Here is a 24,658-nt window from a genome sequence, read left to right as displayed (position 1 = left end):
ATTAGTGATTGATGTACACAGTGAAATCTATTCAGTTTGTTGCTTGTAGCTGGTCAGTGCCTTTGTAAAACATTAATTATATGAATGTCAAAATATGCTGAAGCTTTCAACTTAATGTCTGCATGTAGTTTGAACTGGTTTTTGAGTGCTGGGTTTCTAGAGTGATCTTTTCATTCTGAAGTAAAGAACTGTATGTGATTTTTATATGCTTTCTCTTAGTATGTTGTTTAACAGATAAACTGAAGCATTGCCTCTAAATTTGTGTCTGTTGGTCAAAGTTGTAGTCTCTTGATAAAGAATATTTTTAAGGAAGTTCCCAACTTGGGGGCACTTCTATTTGGTTTTAGAAAATGAAATTTTAAGTATGGGAAACTGAGTGATTTAGTTTTAAGTGATGGTTTGGAATTGAAGTACTTGATCTGTAGGAAAGTTAGATAGCTGATTTCTTTAAATCTTTTGGCATGTTTTACTTTTGTTTAAAGGATGCATAAAAATGCTTATTAGCTGTGAGCATCCAGTGTTCGGATTTGCAGTAAAGCTCACTTTAAATAATGTTGCTTTCATTTGAGGCATCTCCATAAGATTTCTGACTGGAAGGTATCTCAATAACTCGTGTAACAGTAAGCCATGTACATGTTCTAAAAAAATGCTGGAAATGCTTTCTGATTGTGTGTTGGAATTGTTTGGCTTTTGAATGGGTTGGTGGGTGTTTTGTGAATTTGATAAAATATGAGCTGTTCCTCTGTCTCACTAATCCATGAGTGCAGGGGCTAAACCAGAGCAGTGTTTTATTGAATTTGTGGTGAAGGCATCTTGTCCTGAGGACTGTGCTGTAGATTGCCTGTGGCAGTCTGATGTATTTGCATGTAGGGTCAGTGACTCTGTTTGTTTGGGGTTTGTGTTTCTGTTTTGGTTTTTTGTTTGTTTGTTTGGGTTTTTTGTGGGGAGATGGGTTTGGTTTGGTTTTAAATAACTGCTTTAGATAACTTTAAATACTGGGCTCTAGTTCTGTGTTGGTTCTGCACTTTATATTTGGACCATCAAAGGGGCATGGCAGAAGAGAAAGTATTTAAATGAAATAGAACCCTGACGCTTTGTTTACAGTTGCCAAAAAGATAATTGTAGCAGTTTCGGGTACAGCAAGTTACAGCTTTTAGAAAGAGAAGCTTTCACACTCTGCAGCACTATCTGATACTTGGCTCCCTGGCAAAGCTTATTCCTCTCATATTAGCAGAAAAGTATTGCAGAGCATTTTGCTTGTGAGCTGGTACAGCCAGATGCCCAGGAATGATGTTGAGAATGATGAAAACCCCCCAGTGTGTCTAAAATTATTCAAGTTTCTTTCCTACAGAGAGTAGAAAAAAAAATGTTATTTTTTTTGCCAGTGAGGAAGTCAATGCTTCTGTTCCCATAGGTATTTTTAAGAGGAATTTAGTGGATTTACTCAGTAACAACTTTATGATGAGTGCAGTTTTACTTTTTGCAAAATTGAAACTGACTTGTTAGAAGGAGCCTTTCTGGTACCAAGAAGCAAATTCAGCTGTGTGTTATGTGCGGAAACAGTTGACACTTTTACTTTCTTATAAGGTGTAGTAGCACAGATTAAGCTACAGACAAACACAGCAGGCTGATGAGACCTCTGCACTGCTCATCATGCAACAAGCAGCAGAATGCTACTTATTGCATTTCTTGTGGAAAAAAAAATTGTGAAAAAAAAACCCCAAAACATTTAAAAGCCTGTATAATTTGGGCATATTCACATGTGCTTTAAACATAAAAACCTGGTGTCTAAGTTCTCCCAAAACCAGTTTTTCATGCACAGTCGCTTCTCTTCCATTCCAGAGCCCAGTCTTATCATTTGCAGTCCACATATTGCAAGCTTCACAAAAATACAACTGGCAACTAATGCTCTTGGGTGCTGATAGTCCTTCTGCTTACTCAGTTACATAAGTAATGAAAAATTAGCAATTTTTAAAATGCAGCAATGGCACATATGAAATGTTAAATGTTACTTTAACAGGATACAGTACAAATACTAAAGTACAAATATGTTGAGCTCTCTCATATCATGTTAAACACTGATATCTGCTGCCACTTCTCACCTGCCAATGCAACCGCCCAGAGTCACCCCATGGGAGTGACCCAAGGCTGATTTATCTACTTTAAAATGACACTGACTGGCTGCACTGTGATTCTCATGCAAAAGAGGTGTAGATTTCCCCAGCAGTTGTTTTTCCTGCAGTCACATCTATTGCTGTAACATCTGCTTTATAAAAATGTCAGAGCCCCAAGAAAGCCCCGTTCCTGGGTATGTTGAGCAGGCCTGGGCTGCACACTGACTTCTATTTTAGGCACTGGGATAGCAGAATGACAGGCACAGTAAAACTGACTAAACAGTAGTTTTTGGTTGCTTATCTCAACAGAAAGGATTGATTTCTGATTCTGTTAATTGGACAATGTACTGTTGAAAAAATCATGATACATGTTGTCATGTATCATGCTGTCATGTTTGTGAGCAGTGAATATGAGCTGCATCTCAGGGGTACCAACTATAAAACTTAATATCTTCATGCTGATAACTTTACTCCTTAACATGCAGTAATACTAAATTCCTGTGATTTTGGTGTGATTTTCAAGAAAGATAAAGCATCAAAAGCAATAAAATTAAGTTCAGTCTTAGGCCACTAAAGATGTTGGAGAAAAATTAAGTGCTGCTTTCCACCCATGTTTTCTCCTGTTCAATAGAAAAACCTGAAACAAGTCAATTACTGTCCAACATACACCATAGCACTAGGACACATAGGTAAACCTAGGACAGGTATCTGATCCCATTTTTTCTTGCTTTTGCCATCTTAACTCAAAGCTGTGCTACTTGATGCAGTGTGCTGTATTTAATTTCTTTTGTGCTTTTAATAGCAGAAAGCAAAGCTAAAAAGATCTTGGCCCTATTGCTCCTAGGCAGCTCAGTTTCAAACCATGGGCAAGCACTTATACATACTTCAAGGTGTGGAAGTGTGCCAAACCCCACTGTTACAGACTCTCAGGTAAATGCTGCAAAGATTTTGCACGTAGTGCATGGTAAATCTGGGCTGCAGAGATGCTCTTAAGTAAGTTTGACATATCTGGAATTACTATTTTCAGCTCATAGCATAAAACTGTTTAGATAGAGGTCACTGCTGTGTAGTTAAGGTTTTGTCTGAGGCTTATGTTGAGACCTGCCCAACTTGGAGGCTGCAGCTCAGGTGGAGCAGGGCACTGCTGTCTCCAGCTCTCATTGTATTTCCTGGATTTTAGGGCTGGCACAAGTGGGGCTGTTCCCAGGGGTGCTGTGATTTGTAGCAGCTTCCTTTAGCTGTTCCTGGCTGCCCTGCTGATCTACAATAACAAAAATGTGTATTCCCAGTTTTCATTGCTCGCTCTTCCTCATTTCCATTCTTAAATTAAATATTGTTCTTCTTTGTGGAAAAGTTTTTGAAGTTCTATTTAATAACACTCATGTCAGCTTAGTTTATAGTTTACAGCCCATTTTATAACAAATCCACTTTAGTGTAAACTTTGCAGGAAATGAATGCAAACATTCAGTGTATGCACTCAGAGCTTAATTCATGTGGTTTAAAAAGTGGTGAGTTGAAATAGTGCATCTTTCCCAGGCAAGCAGGAGAATGTAAGTCTTTTATATCCTGTGCTGTAAATTGGCTTTAATCTCTTCTCTTTACTAAAGTGAAAATCAGATATTTGAAAGCAGGTGGTTTAAAAGAAAAAAGTAAAGTGGAAAGGCCAGGCAAAACACATGCTTTGGAGCACTGGTCAGAGAAACAACTTACTTTCTTTGTCACTGCTGGGAAATGGGACTTTTTGCTAAGAGAGAGCTGCTTGGATCACCCCAAAGGCTCCCTGCTCTGTCTCATCCTCTAGCCAGTGAGTGCCTGGCCTTACAGGTCTGTTGGAAAGATTTTCCTTAATAGGGATTACAATATTGATTCCTGTTTATTTTCAGGCCTTGTATGCTAATACATACTAATGTGATTTCTTGAGCAGTACTACAAAAGGTGGCAGTTGATGATTTTGCTGTTTGTAGCCTCTCCTAGACTTGCAAATAGGTTGATGGTTTATGAGTAGTTAATTTTGAAATTATGTATTTTAAAATAACACTCCAAAGTGTGTAGACTAAGAACAAATGGAAGGAAGATGTATAAGGGGTTTGTTTTAATACAGGATTTTTTTGCTTCCTAAGAACTGCATGTGTCCCTTTCATTACTGCCACATCTTGGGCTAATTCCACCCTGCAGTGTTGCCAGCACCAGGGTCTGGAGTTTGACACAAAGAAGAATGCCTGCAAAACCTTGGCAGGCGAACTCTATTACTGCTTTGGTTATGGACCCATGCTTCCAGATGTTTGTAACTGTTGGACTGTGCTTGCTATTCCATCAGTGTGGGAGCACTGAAGTATGTGTTTAAAGCAATGTCGTGAAGATATTCCTCAGACCAGCAATTTAAGCTCTTTCAGTTGAGCTGTCTAAAACAATGAGGAGCAATGAAAAATTGTGCTGGTGGTGCAGGCTCGTCCACGTGCAGAGGTAGTGCTGGATTTGAGCTAATGCAGCCCCATGTTTGTGAAGGAAGGTGCTGCAGCTAAGCTTGTAGAAGCATTCCTTTTGTTAACATACTCTGTCTGCAGTAAGGTTATAGGCAAATGTTTACTCTGCAAACAGTTGTGCCTGTTGAAGATGTTGCTGCACAGCTGTGGTTTGCTCCAGTTCTGCCATGGACATGACTACTCCAGTCAGAAAGTGAAGCAGATTCATGTGATTACTCTGTAATGCTCCCCAGGGAGGGGAAAAAACAAAAAAGGAAAAAAAAAATCATCCAAGTTTGCTTAAATGGTTTAAATAGGTGATTCAAATGAACTCTGCTGGATTTTTCCTCTCTCCTCTCAGAGTAGGCATTGTTCACACAAAGCTTTTTGCCACACACACCAGGATATGAATAAGCCAATCCATTCCTTTGTCTCTCAAATGTAGTAAGTTTCCATCTGCCCTTTGTCAAAGCCACGCATTCTGTTGCCTTTATGAAATCAGGAGAAGAAAATATATTGCATGCAGTCAAATAGCAGGCCTTTATACAGTAGCAAAAGTGTGTGCCCATCTTCACGTGTATGTTTTTTTCTTCCACTCAAGCTGTTGACTTTTGAGATCAGTGTATGTCCCCCAGTTTTGTGTTTATTCTCTTAATTTCTTGTTGGGCAAATGTCTTCATAGTATTAAATACTGAATCCCAGTGAGGAAAAAAAAAAAAATGTCAATTTCTCTGGCTTCCACCTCTGCAGTGAAAACCCAGTTGTGAGCACTAAATGGTTCCATACAGAAGAGCAGTTATCAAGGTGTGTAAGAGATAGATATGTTTGAGAGTATGTCCCCAAATGCTTGTGCTGAAGCTGAATAAGCAAAATTTTTAAAAATCACCCAAACTCTACTTGATAATGTATCTTGTGACATATTATGCTTTTTATTGTCTCTCCCTGCCCAGCACTTTGTCACCACTGAGCGCAATAAATGCATTCTACATGAAAAAAAAAGCTGAAGTTTGCAGAGTGGTTTTGAGAATACAACCCACAAGATTATTTCTAATACTTCCTTCCCTCTACAGAAGTTTACAGTTAAAAAAATACAATGAAGAGGGTTCATGGCTCCTCTACAAACATGCTTAAAGTAACTCTCAAATGAATATTGAAGTTCGACTTGTTAGTATTGCTCATATCTGATTTATCTAGAATTATTTCTCCTAAGCATTTTCTTCCCTTCTCCTTCTTTTTTCCTTTTTTCTAACCAGAAGGGTATAGTCCAGGTCAGAGTAGGAAAGAGTGGTGTAATTTAGCACAGCAGTCAGAAGTCTGGTATTTTTGTATTTCTGTCCAGCTGTAGAAGCAACCTTTATGTTACAGAGTGGCTTTTACCTTATTTGCTGGTGAGTGAAGCTGCTTAAGGAAGAGGGATGATGCAAATTTAGAAAGGCATTTCAGTTAAATATTTAAGTGTTAAGTAGAGCCAGACTGCACTGTTATTTAATATACTTTCGTTTAAAAAATGCACTAGTGAAAGATTGTGTAACTCCTGAATGTTTTTAATTGTGAGAAGATTTAAATTTCTTTTTTTTAGTTGAGACTAGATGACAGATCCACTAATTGAAAATGCCTCAAGTTTTTTCCCCCTCTACTGGTATTGACCTCCTGCAAGCTATAAACCAAGGTTTTTGATCAGCCCCCACACAGTGAATTTCTCATGCAAGTGTTCTCAGTGGCATAATTAAGAGAGGGTTATGCAACACAAATCAACATATCTACTCATGGGAGTAAGTTTTCATGCCTGCAGATTTGCACGTTTGACACTTCTGTGAGCAGTGTCTGCAGTACTGTCCTACTGTCTGCTCTGAAATCTGTGTGTTAGTCCAAAGATTATATAGATACTTCGCTAGTTTTCAGTAGCGCTACTGTCAAAATGAAAAGAAAAATAAAATTAATATTTGTCTTTCTACTTTAAAGTTGCAGAAATAGTTCAAACACATTTTCATTCAGCTACTGGTGTTAAAGAACTGATGCCCATTATGTCCTAAGTTTTATCTGGAAACAGTAGAAAAGCCTGACTGTTTTTAAACAATTCTTTAGGTATTGTGCAAAAATTTGTGAAAAATGCAAAGTAATGGGTCTTGGAGTTAAGGACAAATCTGCTTTTTGGATTTTTATAATGGTAGAAAGGCCCTTCAGGCTCTGTGATAAAACTGACTAAAATATGCCATGTATATGTATTTTATTTTTCTTTTTATGCTCAAACTGCATTTCTCACCCCTGCCAGCCTGTCATACTTAGTTTGTGATCAATAGTATGTGTAGCAAGGTCCTAGCACTGAATGCTTCACCCTCAGACTGACTTGTCTCTGTGTATCAGTTTCTTTACTATTATAGACTTGGGACACCAACTTGCACCAAAAGTGCAAGTACAAGAGAATCAGCTAAACAGCATCAAATCCTTTATGTAAAACTACCTAATTCCTATAAAACTGATGTGTGGAGGTTTCCTGGAGCTGGTGTAACTCAGGTTTGCATAGATGTGGAACATTTTGAGACAGGTAATACACAGATAATGAAAAATACCTTGAGCATATTTGAGTTCAGGGCTGGGTAGGCAGGAGCAGGAATATCCAGCTGCATCTCAGACAGGGGCATGTGTACCATTAAGCTATCCAGGAACTGTGCTGTTCCTTTACATTGATGCCTTACTTTGAGCCAGTAACTGCTGGTGATAAATGAGTCCTAGCCTGCTTGCATTAATTTGGATTAATTTTCCTTCTGCAGAGAGTGCACTATACTGTTACCTAGTTCAGAACTGTGGCTGGGGCAGTTGTTAATTTTATAGCACTTACAGTAAAACAGACTGGACAGACCTTTTAGGAACTCAGATACAAGTTTAGTTGACAATGATTAAACTACCATTGTAAGCATCACTTTCAGGAACAAAGTAGGGGTAAGATTTTTTTTTATGAAACAGCAAAGTGACCTGTAGCTAGCAGTGAGTCATTTTCAGGTTGGAAGAATCTGTACAGGACCATCTGACAGTCCCTAGTAATTGATGTTTCCCTTGTTGATGAGGATACTGGCCTACAGCATATAAATACTGCATTTGGAGTTAACAGTGGGGATGAAAGGGTTGTAGCACATTGGAAGACAGGACTAGAATGCTGAGTGATGGGGGCAAATGTAGGAAGTGACCTTAAAAATATTGTGTAATTTAATAATGAGAACTGCAAGGTACACCACTTTAGTAGGCATAATTAGCTGCACAAATCCGTGGGGGAAAAAAAGATTGGATGAGGAGCAGTTCTTCACAATAGGTGTAGCCACTTTGAGGATCATGTGCTTTGAAGGAAGAAGGAAAAAAAGGAAAAGATCTTCAGATATAGAAGGAAGTTGCTGCAAAGGAAATAAGGCAATTGTTGCTAGTCCAGAGTAGGTAGTTATGAAAAGCAACTTCAATTACCATAATGAAGACCTCATATCAATGTAGGAGTACCTGGACATAAAGACAGCATTAGAAAGGTGGTGGGTCTGCATAGCCAGAGGTCTTCAAGAAGCAAAGGACTGACAGGAGCAGTTTAGATACAGTTGTTTCTACTTCAAGCAGGAAATAGACTAAGTGACCTCTTGAAGACCAGTTTGACCAAACTAACATTTATACTGTATTTAAATTATAATGCTAAAGGAAAGCTTGTGGGGAAGTGATTTTTGCTTCATTTAAAAACTGTAATTTAGTCAGGGTTTTGTAGTATAATCATCCTGGAAGATATACAGGTTCTATGATTCCAAGCAACAGCAACAATTATTTAAAAAGTCACTAGAAGTGCACAGATTTTGTGCTGTTGTCAGTAAAAAAAAGTAAATGTCCTGTGATTTTTTTCTGCTGATTTATTATTCTACTCTGTCCTTTTCCCCCCTCCCCTGCCAAATTTGGCTTTGTTTTAATTGTTACCTAATCCTACTTTAATTGCACAAAGTTGTCACCTTCTGCTAACTAGAAATAAACTAGGCACATGTCCTCAGTTCTCCAGAAGTGTGTCACCTTTGTGAGAAACAAATAGCACAGTAGATCTGCAGTAGATCTTGATTTTTATACTTTATACGCTGTGCTTGGGTTCTCTGTGTTTGTTCCACAGGCACATGAGTATCTCTAACACTGAGCTAAACAAAAGCAAGAGGCATTTTTGTCCTTACACAGAGGCAGTTTGCAGTAGCTATGCAAGCACTAATGCATCTTTCCCAGCACCCCAAATGGATCGACCACATCAGAAGGCAGTTGTGTAGTGCTGTCTGTGACCATGGATCCTGTCTCGAAGCACCCTCTGGAATCAGAGCTCAGACGATTGTAGTGAAAATGTAAGCAGCCTGGCAGGTTTCCAGCTGATGAGTTAATGCTGCTATAAACTTGAGTAGTTCCTCTCTGAGGCATGCAGAAGGGTGCAGGAGCTGGGAAGGTAGCCAGCAAAGTCAGAGAACAGACGGCAAAGCTAAAGGCCAGCCTCAGGGATTCACAACGAATTGTCTTGGAGGTGAGTTCCTCCCTTGCCAGGAACCCTTCATGTAGCTTCAGTGGCAGGGCTGGAAATCAGTAAGAAAATGAAGGCTCTCATTCAGTGCAGAGCCAGCCTGCCTTTTAGGAGCTTGTTTAACATAGCTTGAGCAAAGGTTGCTGTGCCAAGCACTCAGGCCACCCTGTGACTGGCTTAGCTGTACAGGTGCTGCAGAAAGCCAAGGGTTCGGTCAATGCTGGCTCAGTTCGTAGAGCTTGAAGTTGCAGTGAGGTGGTTTAGGTTTGAACTCAGGTTATCACTTCACTCTGAAGCCTAGATGTGGAAATCACCAAAATGGGATAGAGTGAATCCGTAGAGCATCAGCTGGTCAGATTTCACTGGACAAATGGAAACATGGGTGCTCTCCTTTCTGTAAGGGAAGGTTAGCAGCAGAAAGCTATTTTTGTTTGCTATTTGCAATTTCAGTAAAGCATTTATGCTGTAAATGCTTTGAGCAGAGTGGATTTTAGAGAGTGTGGATAGTGTTTCAATAGATCAGTAGCTATGCAATAGGAAAGATGTTCAGCTGATGGTGGTTCTTGCTGTGAAGGCTGCTATTGTGGCAGACTGGGCAGGTTCCTCCCCAGATAAACCTTTTTTGACTAAGGGGGTTTGCTAATACTTTAGCTGCTTTTTGTCCTTCTCCCTGGTATCCTAACATCAAAGACTTCATGCAGGTTAGAGGATTCAAGGGACAAGTGAAGTGGTGCAGGGATGGTTAGCTGACACAGAGCTCTGTGTTGTCATCGTGCATCACTGCCTGTCCTAACTTGTTCATAGAAACCTAGGGCATATCTGTATCTGTTTCATTAATATCAGTGGCAAATGCTGTAGTTGGACATTACAGATTTAGCAACATCTCCCTCTACAGACACCCTGAGGGCCCAAAGAACCAACATCCTTATGCAAATACCTGGTTTTCTGTTCAGAGTTTTGGATTTAGAAGGAAAATAATGAGTTTTGGTTTGATTTCTATAAAGCGAATGCAAAGAGAGGTCTTGAGAGACTAAAATCAACTTGCACTGAATACTCTAAATCTATATCACATGGAAGCAAATCTAAGTGATCTAAGTTACATAGCACAGCCTACTGCACATTAAGCATTGCTCAAGTGATATACATTCTTATGCAAAAGGTAGAAATACTATAGAACCTAAAATTCTACAAGCATGATTAAAAATGTTTAATCTGGGAGGGTGGTCTTCACATGATAAACTATTTGAAGCACAGTCCGTGGCTGAAAAAGTGTTTCTTGTGTGGAGTAGAAATTTTATATGCTATTCATACAAGTTCTATACAGCCAGGTAGTGCCTAGCTCCACTTTTCCCTTCTTCCACAGAGTCACGGATAGCTGGAGTAATATGAAGAGTTGCAGTAGCAACCTGACTGCTGTGTATTTTGAGTGTGGTTTGCTTCTTCCTTTTTTTTTTTTTTTTTTAATAGGCCAAAATTCCAGGTGGTGTACTTAGTTATACCAGAGCAAACACACCACAACTTTTTTTTTTTTTTAAAAAAAGAAATAAGTTCCTGAAGTGAAAGGGACATCATCAAAACAAAGCAGTGATTTGTTTGATAATACAGAGTAGCAAACCTTAAATAGATCCATATGTGGAGAAGTCGGTTACTTTCAAGGTTCTCTGAAAACAAATGCAGTGAAAGCATTTTACTTTCAAGTGTTTTGTTTTGTTTATTTTTCATGGTAATACTGCAGACTAGCGTTAGTCTTTGTTTTCTGTTGAACCTGCTTGGGGTTTTTTGTTTTAGGAATAGAAGCAAAGTATTTTCTTATCAGTTAGAAGGCAAGCTAACCATAGTGGCTCTTGATACTAAAACAGCTACTGTAGGCTGAGCAACATGTGGTTGTCCCAGATATAAAGGACATTCTGGCAAAATTCCTGTACAATGACCAGTGTGCCTTACTAGAAATTAGAGAAGGTGGGGTTGGGGATGGAGAAAATGGAGACAGATGTGAGCTGTACTACTCTGAGAAATTACTTTTCATCCTTCTGGATGCTGTTTATGCTGCTTGCATTGCCCCTGAATTTCTCTGCAGGCCGTGCTTGATATTTTTGTTGTAGATGGCTACTGCCTACTTTTCATTCAGGCAGGACTGTAAAAGAGATTTTGATAACTCTGGGGTTTTTTTTCTGACGAATGCAAGTTGATGTGCTTAATTTTTCTTAACTCCCAGATTCTGACCTTGGAAAAATAAATATAAATGAAATCTCTTATCTGGATTGTCAGACTCAGCTGTGCTTGTACTCTCTTTTTGTTTTCAAACATGCGAGTAAGGAGACAGGAATGACTGTGAACACACCTCTCCCCACACCTGAGATAAGCTGGATACCTCCCTGCTAAAATCATCCACCCAGGCTGGGCAGCTTTCCAGTAAAGATGACACGTGCCCACCAGTGTGATAGCAGCTGGTTTCAGGAGGTGGGAAGATAAGAGTGCTGTTTGGAAAAAATGCACCAATAGAAATATCATTTGGGTTTTCTGCTTCTTGAAAGTGTGTGAAGAACGGGTAATTATGAGAGACTGTATTGCCTAAGGTCTTAGTCCAAATCCATTTGTGCCCAGAAGAGTTCCATGTTTGTTAACTTTGAAAGAGCCATTGGCTTTTGAAGCTTGAATGAAAAAAAAAAAAAAGGCAACACTAAATTGTGCAGTGAGCAGTCCATGCAGTGCACTAATGTTATTTCTGAAAGTAATTCTGTTGATCTTTTCTGAAGTTGGTCACTGATCACAGACCGAGGGGTCAGTTCTGGTTAGCTTTGCAGTAGATGCCATAAGCAATGAATGCTTGACGAGTGTCTGAGAGATGCTGTGCTGCATCTGCTTGTGCTTTCCATATGCAGCTCTCTGTTTCCTTCAAAGTCATCTGGCAGAGTGCAAAGCACCATGAGTCATCCTGGCACTGCTGGAGTGTGTAACTACAGTCTCTTAGCTAGGTGCAAGCCAGAGCCTGGCTTTTATCCAGTTTGGATGCAGAGCAGGATGCAGGAACACCCCATTGCACTGTTCTGTCTTAGGTGGGTGGATAAACTGCAGTATGAAATTGCACCAGCTGCATGTGTTCCTGAGAGGCTGCAACCTCTGTTAGGAGTGAGCTTGTTCCTGGGGCACCCCAGCTCTGCTCCAGAGCCAGCAGTGCAGCACCGAGCCAGGGCACCTCTTTCTCCTGGCGAGGAGCAGTGCTGGGCGCAGTGTGCTGGTGGTGCAGCGTGTTCTGCTTGTAGCGTGGCTCCAGTGCCTGTGCTAATGGGCGCTGCGCCTCTCAGTCTGTCAGTCGTTTCTCTGAGTTTTTTCCTAGCCTCTAAACTTTCAATGGTGGAGCCTGGATCACCACTGGAATAGAAATTTGGGGAAAAAGATTTTCCTGAGGGAAGTATGAAAGACAGAAACTTTACTATAAAACCTTTCTATTCTCATTTTTGGAATCTGCAGTAAGTTGTTCCTGATATTATTAATTCTTCTGGCAGGTAGAGTTAATTTATGTATTAGTCTTCATGCTGCTGTATGAATTATAGATTTAATTATGGTCCAGGTGCTCAGAGCTTTGCTGTTTTTCTATATGTTAAATATAAAGAAAAAATAAGTCTGAGTAATTTTTTGGCTTACTGAATAAATGTAAACACTTGGAAACTGTGCCAGAGTACAAATAAATAGAGGATTTACTTCATAGAAAATGTTATTATCTACTCCAGGGTATTCTGCTTTATGGGGAGGATTAGTGCTTTGCATTATACTGGGACACACGTTTTTACAGCTACTCTTCTCTGCAGCAGAAGATTAAAAAGTTTTCCTGTAATTCCTTGTATTTCCAAGTTTTCTTTTGCAATTACAGCTCATTACTAGGGGCCAAAGGTTGATTTGAGTTAACATAGCCATAACGAGAAACACTCTCTGATTCCCTGGTAGGTGTAAATAAACTGCCTAGTTGTAGGCAGTTCTTCTGAGTTACTTCCTCTTCTTCTGAGTTACTCAGTCTTTTCTGCCTGACACAGTTTTATTCACAGTCCTTGAAGGTTCTCATACTTCAAAACTACTTAAGTGTGTTTGTTTCTTGTCCTAAACCAGTTTGCCATCCTACTTTCTCCTAACCTATAAGAAAATTCAATTTTTGATTGCAATTTAATTCCATGAAACTCCATAACTGTCTGTTCACAATCAGGCTGGATACGAGATCCATGAAAAAAACCTTTTTTAACTGAGATTTCATAGGATATTTGCGCAAGGGGCAAGTATATGAAGTATGTTAAATAACTGGGACTTATTTCTCTTCATTCCTCTTTTGTGTCTACATTTTTAATTGCTGCCTTTCTGCTTTGTGGCCCTGAGTCAGAGAAAGCCCACCTTTCTCACCTTTTCCAGGAAATCGTGTGTTTGTTTAAATGCTTTTCCGAAGGGAATGTGAACTGGCCTTGTTTCAGCTGCCACTAAACATCACTTGACAGAGCCTGTGGGATAATATACCTGTGTGTCTGCTGCTTTACTGGGGAAAAAAAAATTCTAACAGTGAAATACATTCTTTAATGTATTTCACTGTTAGAATATGCCATTTATGGATGCAATAGTATGAAATTTTCAGATGAGGGTCAACTAATTCATTCTTGCAGTTGTCCCCTTATGCTTCTTCTAATTTGTGGATCAGAAAAATGCATGTCATGATTTCATTTTTCTTTCGGGCACTGCAGCTACCCTCAAGTCTGCTCTTCCTTAGACACAAATAACATATTTGATGCATTTCCTGAGGAAGCAGCCAAAAGTGCATGTTCTGACCACATCTTTAAGCCTTTCCATTTCCTTTACTCACACTTAATGAAGTTACTATCGCAGCCATTAAAGATAATTGTGTAAAAGTAGATTATGTAATTATTGTAGTTGTACTGGTTTTAGTATAAAGTCAGGTATTGATTCTGATTCTTTATTTTGGCCCAGTATGGTAATGCCAGTTTGCTCTGATTGTTGGATTTGGAAGTCTGTGTTGGTTATTAGAGGTGGCTAGAGAGTTTTTTTCTGAGGAAATCTGAATTTTTTAGGGCACTTTGATACTTTTGTTTGAGAAAAGAAATTAATTTACATTGAAGAGACCCTGTTTTAATGTCTCAAAAGTTTTTCCTATGTTTCTTTGATGCTTAGTACAGGGGATCATTTACAAAAGTTTTGCCAGTATCCCTCAGGTCAGTTGTGGTTCACTGGTATTGATGCTATGGAGAGCTGTGCAGTTGTCTTCTAGATATCACTGATGTGAATGGATCTACAAGTGGGTTCTTAACACTTTTTTAAGCTCTCTTGATGCACTGCACCTTTTGATTGGGGAAGCTACACATGCAATGTCTTTATTTGAATACACCTCTAATGTGGTTAAGTTTAGACTAAGATCTGGAAGTAAACTCTTCATAGGGATTTTCCTGTAACAGAGCCTAAATTTAGCCTTCTTTTATATGAGCATAACTTTAGATCTTGAAGAACATACACTTTGTGGGAGGTTAGTGAATGAATGGGCTGGGGGCTGCCTGTGTATAGGCTTTCAAGTCCTTTACTCAAGAAGGAAATGCAATTGATGTCAGCATGTTAATTTGATGGAGTACATTTATAGGAAGGTTTATATAGCTGTTGGGTGTTAACTTAAAACCATGTCTTCATTTGCTACATTTGTTTGTTTGTTGTGTCCTTAGGTTATTTAATAAAATATGCAGTGAAACACTAGAAAAGCTCCTGGACTTTGTCTTCCAAACAGCTATTGTTGTCAATGTTAAGGTTCTTCATGTCTTAAACAAAACAGTCATTTTTCCTTATAGCAAAAGTAAGATTTTGAAGAGTTACTTACTCTTCATGCGTTGCCGTGTATTTTTATTTCAAAACTGAATTACATCAATTGGGCCTTTTCTGGATGTTGAAGTCAAATCAAGTCACTGTGACTTCTGGAAATAGAACTGCTACTGTTCAAAATACTTATTAGTATAAAAAACATTCAGAGAAACATTTCAAGTCAGTGCCCACACTCTTCAGATTCCCTTTGTTTCTGAAGGCCACTATGGGCTTGACTGTTGTATTTCTGTGTCTGTGGTAAATCAGTGCATACAGTGGTGCCGTGCATGAGACAAGGTTGGCTTGGGACCACAGAATTGTCATCAGTCCAGTCTTGTTATTACTCATAAACTGTGCTTGGCTGTAAGCACACTGTAGATGCTCCCTGTTTAGTGCTCAGGAACTCTTTCCTTGGAAATTGTGTGCCTTTTTAATGTGTCATGGCTCAATTATCACATTCATTTTGGCTGCCAAAATAGCCATATATATTGTCTAGCAAGTGACAGCCTGGGCCTTTATCTCTTTCTGGCTGTTTGCCAGCTGTTTAATTGCAGCCCTGTGTTTGCTGTGTGTCACATCTTATGGTGGTCTATTATACCTAGCTAAAACAATATTTTGAAAATGTTTCAAATGTAAACTAATTCTGTGAGACTGTACATCCTGTTATTTACATGATCTGCTAGGAATGTAATGTAAGTAATTTTTCCCCCTACAAATATGAACATTTGTACCTCCGACCATCTTATGAATTTCCAGGGCAGAGAGAAGGCGAGATGGGGATGCAGAAATGCTATCTCATCCCCTTGAGAGATGTAATTAAAGCTGTACACTTGTCATGCAATTTTTCATTTGTAGTTTCCAAGATGTTTTTAAAGCCAATTATTCTCTTTGTTCTGCCTTTAGAAAAGAGCAAGCACACAGAAACTGAGCTGAGATCTCAAAAGGAACAGCAAAGTCTGTGAGCCATATTTCTGCCCAAATGGATACTTTGCATGAAGATGATGTTGGGGTTTGTGTGAATGGTGCCTCATAGAGGCAGAGAATAGTGCAGGTGCTGTTTGCACACAGCACATTTGGTTTGGCAGCCACCTGCTTTCCATCGGGAAACACCTAAGGCAGGGCTGGCTCTGTGTCCTGCCACCCCACCTGAGGGATAGAGCCACTTAGTGTGAAACCAGGATATTGGAGGGCTAAGCAGGCCACAGCAGTTAGCTATGCAGGGAATCCTTAGGCTAAGTATGAGTTCAGTTTTGCCTGCCTCTCATTGTACAGATATTAGTATCTTGCTCATTTTTTGCCTGAAGAGCTGTTATCTTGAGAGTTTCAGCTCCTGGATGGATTCCTCTGTGGTGCAAAATGCTTTAGCCTTAAGAGGAATGAAGGTACATTAGCTAACAATCTTGGCTATGCAGATTTTTTTGGCAGAAACTTTGCTTTTCCACTGCTTTAAGTGGAAATCAGGATTTGATCTATTGCTTGTTTAATATGAAGAATAACTGTTTAACAAGAAAGACACGATAAAAGTCTTGGTAGACAGCTTTTCAGATCAGAGGAAGACAGAACAGAAGAGCACCTAAGAAAGATCCCATTTTTGTACAAAACACTAGACTTATAATTAAGTAGTAACAATTAGCTTTAAAAAAAAAAGAAGAAAGAACAAGTTATCCTGTAGGCAGGATTAGATCTACAGGATTTGTTTCTTCTTAATTGGAGGGGAAAGGATCCCATCTAGCTAAAGCCATGTAGCATACTGGAAGAGGTTTGATTATTAAAATGGACTTTTTTAAAAGGATATAAAATTATTAAGAGTGCTCTTAAACCTTGTGAAAAATCCAATACTGTGTGAGGATAATATACTCAAGCATGTGCATGTATGTTTTTTCTGGTTAATCTGCTAGAAAAATTGTAGTAAATAACCCCCTTTTAACATATCTTTTTGAGAAGCTGACCTGTTACAAAATGAGCATTCAAAGGTATTTAGGAGAGAGTTGTACATATATGGGGCAGCTGGAGTGAGAATGGTTGTGGCAGTTCTGCTGTGCTGTCACTGCATGTCTCCTCGGGAAATGCATCAAAACAGTCACTAGTATCATTTTTTTTTGTGGCAAGATCTGCATAATTCCTGTAGTTTACAATGTGACCAGTCTATCCAGCGTCAAAGAATGCCACTTTGCTTGAGTTTCTGCTTGACAAAACTCCTCATTGCTCCATTAAGCTTTTATGTAAGTACCGTATTTAGTATGTTTTGCATGTGAGTTTCTTACGTATCGCAAATCACTTTACTTTGTGGTGAGTCTGAAGACATCATCAGCTAAGTTTTGTAGTATACAGATAAAGTGGGTGCTGAAAGGCAGCCTGCAGAAACCCTTCCTCTCTTCATGCTGCCTGGTTAGATAAGGCAGGTGTGCCTGTGTGCCATTGACACGGAGGTGTAGATTTTTACTTGATTTGTTAAGAAGTTTTTATTTCTGAAGAGAAGTTCCAGCACTCAGTGAATAGATACCCTCTCATTGAAAAACACTTACATGTTAGATGTGGTCATTGCAAACTAACAGTTGCTCTGGGGAAGTGAAGTTTCTCTACTGTTTGAGGTCTTCAAATATCCCTGGGAGTTGGATACTAGGAAGTTAAATCCCAGCAAGGCTTGTACAAAGCCCAGCTGGCAAAGCAGTGATGCCAATTTTTCGTCATGGCTGAACATTCAGTATCTATTCGACAACAGATATGAAGGACATGATCAGGACAGGTCACAAGAATGCATAGCCCATACACCACTACAGGCTGATCAAGCCTGAATGTTGAAATAATGAAATATTAATCAAATGCAGGAAACCGGTGGCAAGCAGGGTGAGAGCAAATACCCATGCTGCATTTGCTGTGGAATATTGAAAGGTGCAGTGTGGTGCAGCCCAAGTGCAGAACTGTTACAGGCCGATGGTTCAGACTGAGTGTGGACCAGCTGCAATACTGGTGCTTCAGGGCTTTGCTTGGCATTTCATGTCCCTAAGCTTGCTGTGCTTCCTGTTCCAAGTCCTGTTTCACATGCTGCCTTCGTTCACCATTGCTGACTTTTTGCATCCTCTTCCTCTCCCATCTCCACAGCTGTGATTTCAGTAATTGGGACTAAACACTGGCCTTTCTTCAGTAGAATATTTCTTGTATAATCATAGCTACTTTCTTTGGGGATTAAAAAAAAACAACAAAAAAAAACCAAAAAATCCCCACAAAAAAGCCAACAAAAGAATAGAAAAAAATGATACATCCTTGGCAGGAACATGCAGCATGTTCAGGGTTAAAGCAGACCAGGAAAAGGGACACTTCCCTTTCTTGTCAAATTAGCTTTGGTTTCTAAGATCCATCACGCTGGAATGCAGCCCTGAAATGCCAGTTTTCTTGTAAGGAGGAAGCAGAGCCAATTGACTTAAACTTTTAGTTGCATCTGCTGGCAATTTCCACCAGAAGCTAATTACAGCTCACAGCTATCACCAGCAGATGACTGACTGGTTCCACCTCACAAAAAAAGGAAAGTTTCAACCCACACAGGGGTCTCTTTTCACTTTTCAAGCAGATATTTTACACATACAAACAGAAATCTTCAAAATTTAGGTAAATTATTTTATCGTACAAATAATATCTCTAGGTCTTTCCAAATCTAGAGGTCATTTGTTGGGCTTTGTACTGTATCCCAATATCGTATCAACACTACATGTTGTGTGCATTTTTAAATTGTGGTGTGATTAACCCAGCTCACTTTCTGTGTTGTCAGTTCTGGAAATTACTTCAGGATAACTAAAATAGCTCAGACCTTTTTGCGATGTTAATGCTGCAGGTTTGAAAATGCTCATGGGTACTGAAATATTTCCTCCTCTTGATACTGTGGTTCCACAAAAACGAATTTTGCAAGAGTGAACCTTTTCAAGAGTGATTCTTTTCAACAAAGAATGGAGCATGACTTTTTTCGGCTAGCATCACTAGATGGCGTTGCCTAGTAGTCTAACAGCTGAGAGTCTGAAAATAGATGAAATTAATGTAAATCTGTAGAGTAATTAAAACATTTAGATCTTTCAGTGTGTATGTCTTAGGTATTTTTTTTCCTTTTCAATCATGCTTCTAATTGTTCAAGAGAGGGCATTGAGCTGAAGTGTTACTCCTGCCTGTTGCAGCTCTTAAGCAAGTAGTGAGTGTGCTGTAGTTTCTGCTGTGGCTCTGCTCTTCCTTGGCTTGCTTGAACACTGCTTGAAGTCATGTGCTGAGGGACTCGGGCTCAGCCAGAGCTTGTGTTGCTGTATCATGCACGGTTCTCTCTGTACACAATCAGCCTCTTTTAATGGTACGCTGAAATATTAGCAGAAGGACTGCTTAGAGGATGCCAGAGCAGACAAGCAGCAAAAACTCTGCCAGTATTACTTCATAGAAAGCTCCTGGTATTTGTTTTTCTAATGTAGGATGTCCACTGTTATGACAACATGAAAAAAAACCAAAAGTGTTGTTATTCTGTTGTTACTTTGTGGTTTAGACACCATGCCACATTTTTTTCTTCCTGGCTGGTTTCCTCTGTTTTGTCAGTGGTCAGTCATGCTCTGGCAGCAGCACTAACATGACACTGTTGTGCCTGCACGTGGGGCATGACCATGCCTGCACACTATTCTCTGGTGCGCTTTTTCCCAGGCAAGGCTGGAGGAAACCTGCCTTTCATATGAGTAGTGTTTTTAGCTGAAAGCAAAAAAGATGTCAGGTAGGTGGATTTATTCAGGTAGAATGGTAAGGAGAAATGATGAATCAAGCAGCTTTCATTTGGTGCTTTCAGTTCAGCTCCATCACCTGCCTCTTTTAAACTGCAAGTGAGAATTTGGCATAACCTACTCCCTTTTCTTAATTCACTAGCACTTTTAATTTAAAGGATCTCCTGCTTGACATTATAGTTATTTTAAATTCTTTCTTAATCCATTGCAGATGTCTTTACCAGTCTACTAAAAATTAAAGAATTATTGGTGACAGGAATTGGTATAACTCACTTGTTTAGTTTCTTAGTTTAAATAATATTTCTAGGTAATGTCAATCAGTTTGCCTGTAATTATACATTTAGGTCTAGGGAGTGTGCACACCTCTGGTTTTTTGCAAAATAATATTTTGTAAAAATATTTGTATTTACAAAATAATATTTTAAAGACTTTATGGTAAAATCTTAGTTGTAGGATAATGTTGAGGGTTTACAGTTTGGACACCTATAAAGCAGTATAACATTTCACAAAAGAATGAGGAATAAAAAAGCCGAGTTAAAGAAGCCAACAAACAGTAAGCGTGTACCAGACACTTTTGATGAAAGTTGGTCACCAAAGCTTCTGTTTATAAAAGAGATTTAAAATTAGGTGCTAGACCTTATTTGAGCAACTTTCTGGAAACCTGTGCAGTGTATTTCTGTACATGAAGGTAGCTCTTTGCAAAGCCTCACTTTGCAAAGCCTCACTGACAGAAATGTCAGATAAGATCTGGGAAGAGAGCGAGGTTGTTTGAGAACTGCAGCACAATGCTTAACAGCTCCTCACCCTCACGTGTGCTGGGGAAGTGGTGTGGTGTAAGAATACCAGGACAGGAAAACCCTTAATCTTCTTTTACATATCCATGTTTTTAAATCAGAATAATGTGAGTAGCTATAAAGTGATCAGTCACTGATGAGCTTATTTTTCATCGCTTTATACCAGGTAATTGATAATAAAGGTACAAAATTTGGTGCAAGAGAGCACTGGTGAGAAAGGTATATATTTGAATACCCCAGCCAGTAATGTACTGAAACATGTGCTTGTCTTCCATTGAAGGCACTGGGTTTTGAACACATGCACAAACACTTTCCTGAGCTGGGTCTGAAGGAGGGGAGTCAGTTAAGCAGGGCCAAACACAGAAAGAGGAGGGGAAACCAGCATGGTGACTGCAAGTGGGAAATAGCTATTGAGTTCATTATTTTACAAGGGAAAAGCTCTACCTGTAGTTGTGCAACGCACTGCTAAAATTTGTACCATTCCTCAAAACTTCATCTTCAAGTATGTCTGATCCCCCAGTGCCTCCACAGGGGGTGTAGCCCAGTGCCAGGTCAGTGCACTTGGAAAGCATAGGCTTTGGTGCCTGAGCAGGGTGAGAAGAGAGAAAGCAGGGGAACTAGGGCCTGCCTGCTGTGCCCTCTCTTTGCCAGCTTTCTTGTTGCACTTTCAGAAACGTGCCATTCAGAGGGATAATATTTCCGCCACACCTCCATCCCAGTCTGCAAGCAGGGAGAGGCAGAAATGTGGAGCCAGTAGTTTTGAGGAACTGCTCAGAACATTGCTGTTTGGAAGGACTCTGTTTCATGAGCATAAAATCAAACTACACATTCAGTGCCAGTCTTTTCACCTAAATTTTACATGAGGGCTGAATGCTCATTTAATCCTGTTTATTTGGGGGTATTCAGCACATAATACTAAATGTGCTTGATTTTTTTTTTTATTTGCAGGTCACCTTTTAATGGAGCTGTAAAAGTAAGTGTAAACTGCACCTTCTTTTGTCATCACTAAGTGCTGAAGGGTGTAATGCTCAGGGCAGGAGTGGCTCTGGGCTCACATGTGGGAGAAGGATGGGCTAGCACTACCCAGTAAGTAAGAGGGTTGAAAGGCATCATGGGCTCTTGTTCATTTGCACTGTCTGTTTGTACAGGCCTCCTCAATGCTACAGATGCTTCCTTTTGGTTTCTTACTTGGGATACTTCTCAGAGGCCCTGTTGTGCTAATCCTAACAAAGACATGTCCAGAAGGACAGTTTTTGCACTGAAGAGTTTATCTGCAATAGCTAATGGTTGTCCTGCTTGGTTGAAAAAGAGATCTGGATAGCTTGTCTTGATGTCCTCCAGTCAGATATAATTAAGAAACGGAGCTCAGGCTGCTGCTCTGCTCAGGGAGGTAGCACATACCCCTTTCAGAGTGTCTTACAGAGGAACTTTGTCCTTGGTAGAAGTCAATTAAGTACACTTTGCACATACGCCAAAAATGCAGGTGTAGGCCAGATGAAGCAGTCATAGATCTCAAACCCCCTTTTCCCCTCCCTGATTTGCAGCTGTTGAATTCATTAGCAGTGCACATAAATGGGAAATGACCCAAAGGGGACTCAAATTCACAGTACACTGTGAATGCTTTGGGCTGTAATCTGGATGGGTGGTGGAATAAAAAGTCAGATCAGGAGTCAGTTTCTTTCTGAGCTGCCCTTTTCTGTCACAGGAACAGGTTATAACCCTGCTGTTGTAGATCCTCCTCATTCACTCCCTTCCTTGGCAGCTCCTGTGTTTGAATAGGAAATGTCTGCATATCTGTGGTGGTGGAAGGTGATGAGAATTAGGATGTCTCACTCCAGTAGATCATCAGTCCCTTTCAGGCACCAGGCAGGAATGGGCAGTGTCTGGAAGTAGCTGCCCAGCTGCCACTGTTCTGTGTGTCTGTCTGCCGAACCTGGGTGCTACGTGCTGTTCCTCTAGCAGTTGTGTGATCGCTGAAATCAGGATTAAATTCTCATTTCTTAAAGAAACTGTGTGTGTTTATTTTAAATTACAACTTTTTGGAAGAAAACCCAACTGTTTAACCATGGCATTTCCAGGAAGGTGGGAAAAATGCCAAAGGCAAGCAAATGTAGTTTTTACTAGTTGAGATAAGCAGACTTGAGGATCTGTGTTACACATGGCTGCCATCACTGCAGACGTTGTCTTCCTCTGCACAGGGCTGAGCTTCCCTGTGTAAAGTCAGCAATGTAGGAAATCATATAAAGTAGATCTGATGTCTTAGCTCAGTGCCAGACATGGGAATTTCTCTGTTGGCTTTTAATCAGTTGCAATAATAAAAAAACACAGCACCTGAAACACATCTTTATGATTGTCAGTGATTTCATCCCAGTTGTTTTTTCCAAATCCAAACAGTTTGGATGACTTTTGTTGAGTCTGTTCTGTGAACATGGAAGAAAGTCATGTTAAGTGCCAGAAGCTGGGAGCTGAGAAGGGCCTCAACCCTTGTGCAGGGTGAGGTCACTGTGGTGAGCTCTTACATGGAGTCATGCATATTTGAAAAGTATAGACCAGACTTGCAGGCAGTGGGCATCTGCCAGGGGTGTGTCTTGATTTCCTGCCTGCTCTGGGAGCTGCTCTCCCTGTATGAACTGGGGGGTGTGGCTGGCAGCATTAGGAGCAGGGCTAAGGCAGTGCTGCAGTGAGCTGCCCTTCCTGTGCTGCTGACAGGAGCACGAGGCACAGGTGAGCTGCCAGGCCTGACAGAGAGTGCCAAAAGGCAGATCTCCACAGAGTCATGAATACTGTAAGGGAACACCAGCTGGTCTAACTTCATCTTGAAGGCTGCCCTTCAGTACAGAGCTGTCACTGGATCCTGTCAGGAGCTGTGTTAATACAGCAGAGTCTAACACAGCAAAGGCAAGGTGGCCAGTGCCCCTGAGAGGGATTTCCTCCACACCTTGCGCTTGTGTGGAGAAGACAACAGGATCATCCTGGAGCAGGGAGACTGACAGAGTGTTTTCGCAGAAGGTGCTCTTCCTTTGCCTTGTATCTTCCAGTGCTCCAGTGCTCCAGGAAAATGTCAATACCTGAGTAAAATATTTTTTTCTTGTTTTTTTTTAACTTAAAAAAAAGCATTACATAAAACAGTAGAAAGTTCAGCTGGAGTTTGTCAGGAGGAAACACTCGAGTCTTGTGTAGGTACAGAGAGGTTGTTGCAGGATGTTTTGTGTGCAGAATGGTGTAATGACACTTGCATAAGATGCTCTGCCTGTCTCCCAGTTCAGACCCACCATGTTGTGGCTTTATTTTTTTCAGACACTGTGTGAATCAACTCAGGAGCAGGAGGTTGAAGCAGCAAGACAGCTGCTATCCTCTCCTTGGAGTCAGGGAAGTATCAGCATGCCACCAGACCTGCTTATATTACATGGGCAAAACATGCTCAGTTCCCTTCCTCTGTGTGTTTTTCATCTAAAGGTTAGAGCACAGGCTGAAAGAAGAGGGACTTTGAAGGGCAGGGCCCTCTGCCTAATTATGCATTAGGCTCCTTACAGGAGGGCTGTCTCCTAAGTGGTCTAACTCCTATTGTACAAACCCACAAAGGAGTTAATGGTGCTCAGTATCTGCTTTCCCTTGATGTTCACAGAGCTCGATCCCAAGCACCGTCTGTCTCTGCCTGGAAGCCTTCTCTGTGGCCAGGGAGACACTCGCCCTGTTAGGTGTGAGACAAGGAGGGGGAAGATCGTTGTTTCCAGGGAAAGTTCTTTTGGCAGTTTTACCTGTGAGAGCCAGGAACAAGCTTGGGTGCCTGCCAGTCCATTCTGAACCTGTGATTTGGCAAATGTGAGGTAGTAGGAGGGAGAACACCCAACAAAAAGAAGAGAGAAGCACAACTAAAAGATCAGTTTGTCCAGCCGTGTCCTCTGTATCCATGGGTAGCAGAGGGCCTAGCACTTCTTTTCACATGCTGGCCATGCTGCAAGGAGCAGCAGTATACTGCAGAGGGGAAAAGCAGATTGGCAGCCTTCTCCTTCTTTGGCCCTTGGCAAGATGTGTGCCCTCAGGAGTGAGCTTGCAGAAACGCTTCCCTAGCAGAAGGCTTGACAGCAATTTAAATGGCTGATCAGGACCAAAGGAACCTGCTTTTGCTTCCAGCACTGTGTGTTGAAAGGTAGCTCACCTCTCCAACAGTCTCATCCTCTTCGTGCTCTTT

General features: G+C 40.5%; 1 protein-coding gene across 1 annotated transcript in view; it reads left to right on the top strand.

The window, feature by feature from the left end:
* UBE2E3 (ubiquitin conjugating enzyme E2 E3) overlaps positions 1–24,658 on the top strand; it is a 54,402-nt gene that overhangs the window by 4,087 nt on the left and 25,657 nt on the right. The gene's annotated exons all lie outside the window — the stretch shown is intronic.

This window comes from Vidua chalybeata, chromosome 7 (genome assembly GCF_026979565.1).
Source record: "Vidua chalybeata isolate OUT-0048 chromosome 7, bVidCha1 merged haplotype, whole genome shotgun sequence".
NCBI classification, from domain to species: Eukaryota; Metazoa; Chordata; class Aves; order Passeriformes; family Viduidae; genus Vidua; species Vidua chalybeata.
This window is presented reverse-complemented; position numbering and strand designations above follow the sequence as displayed.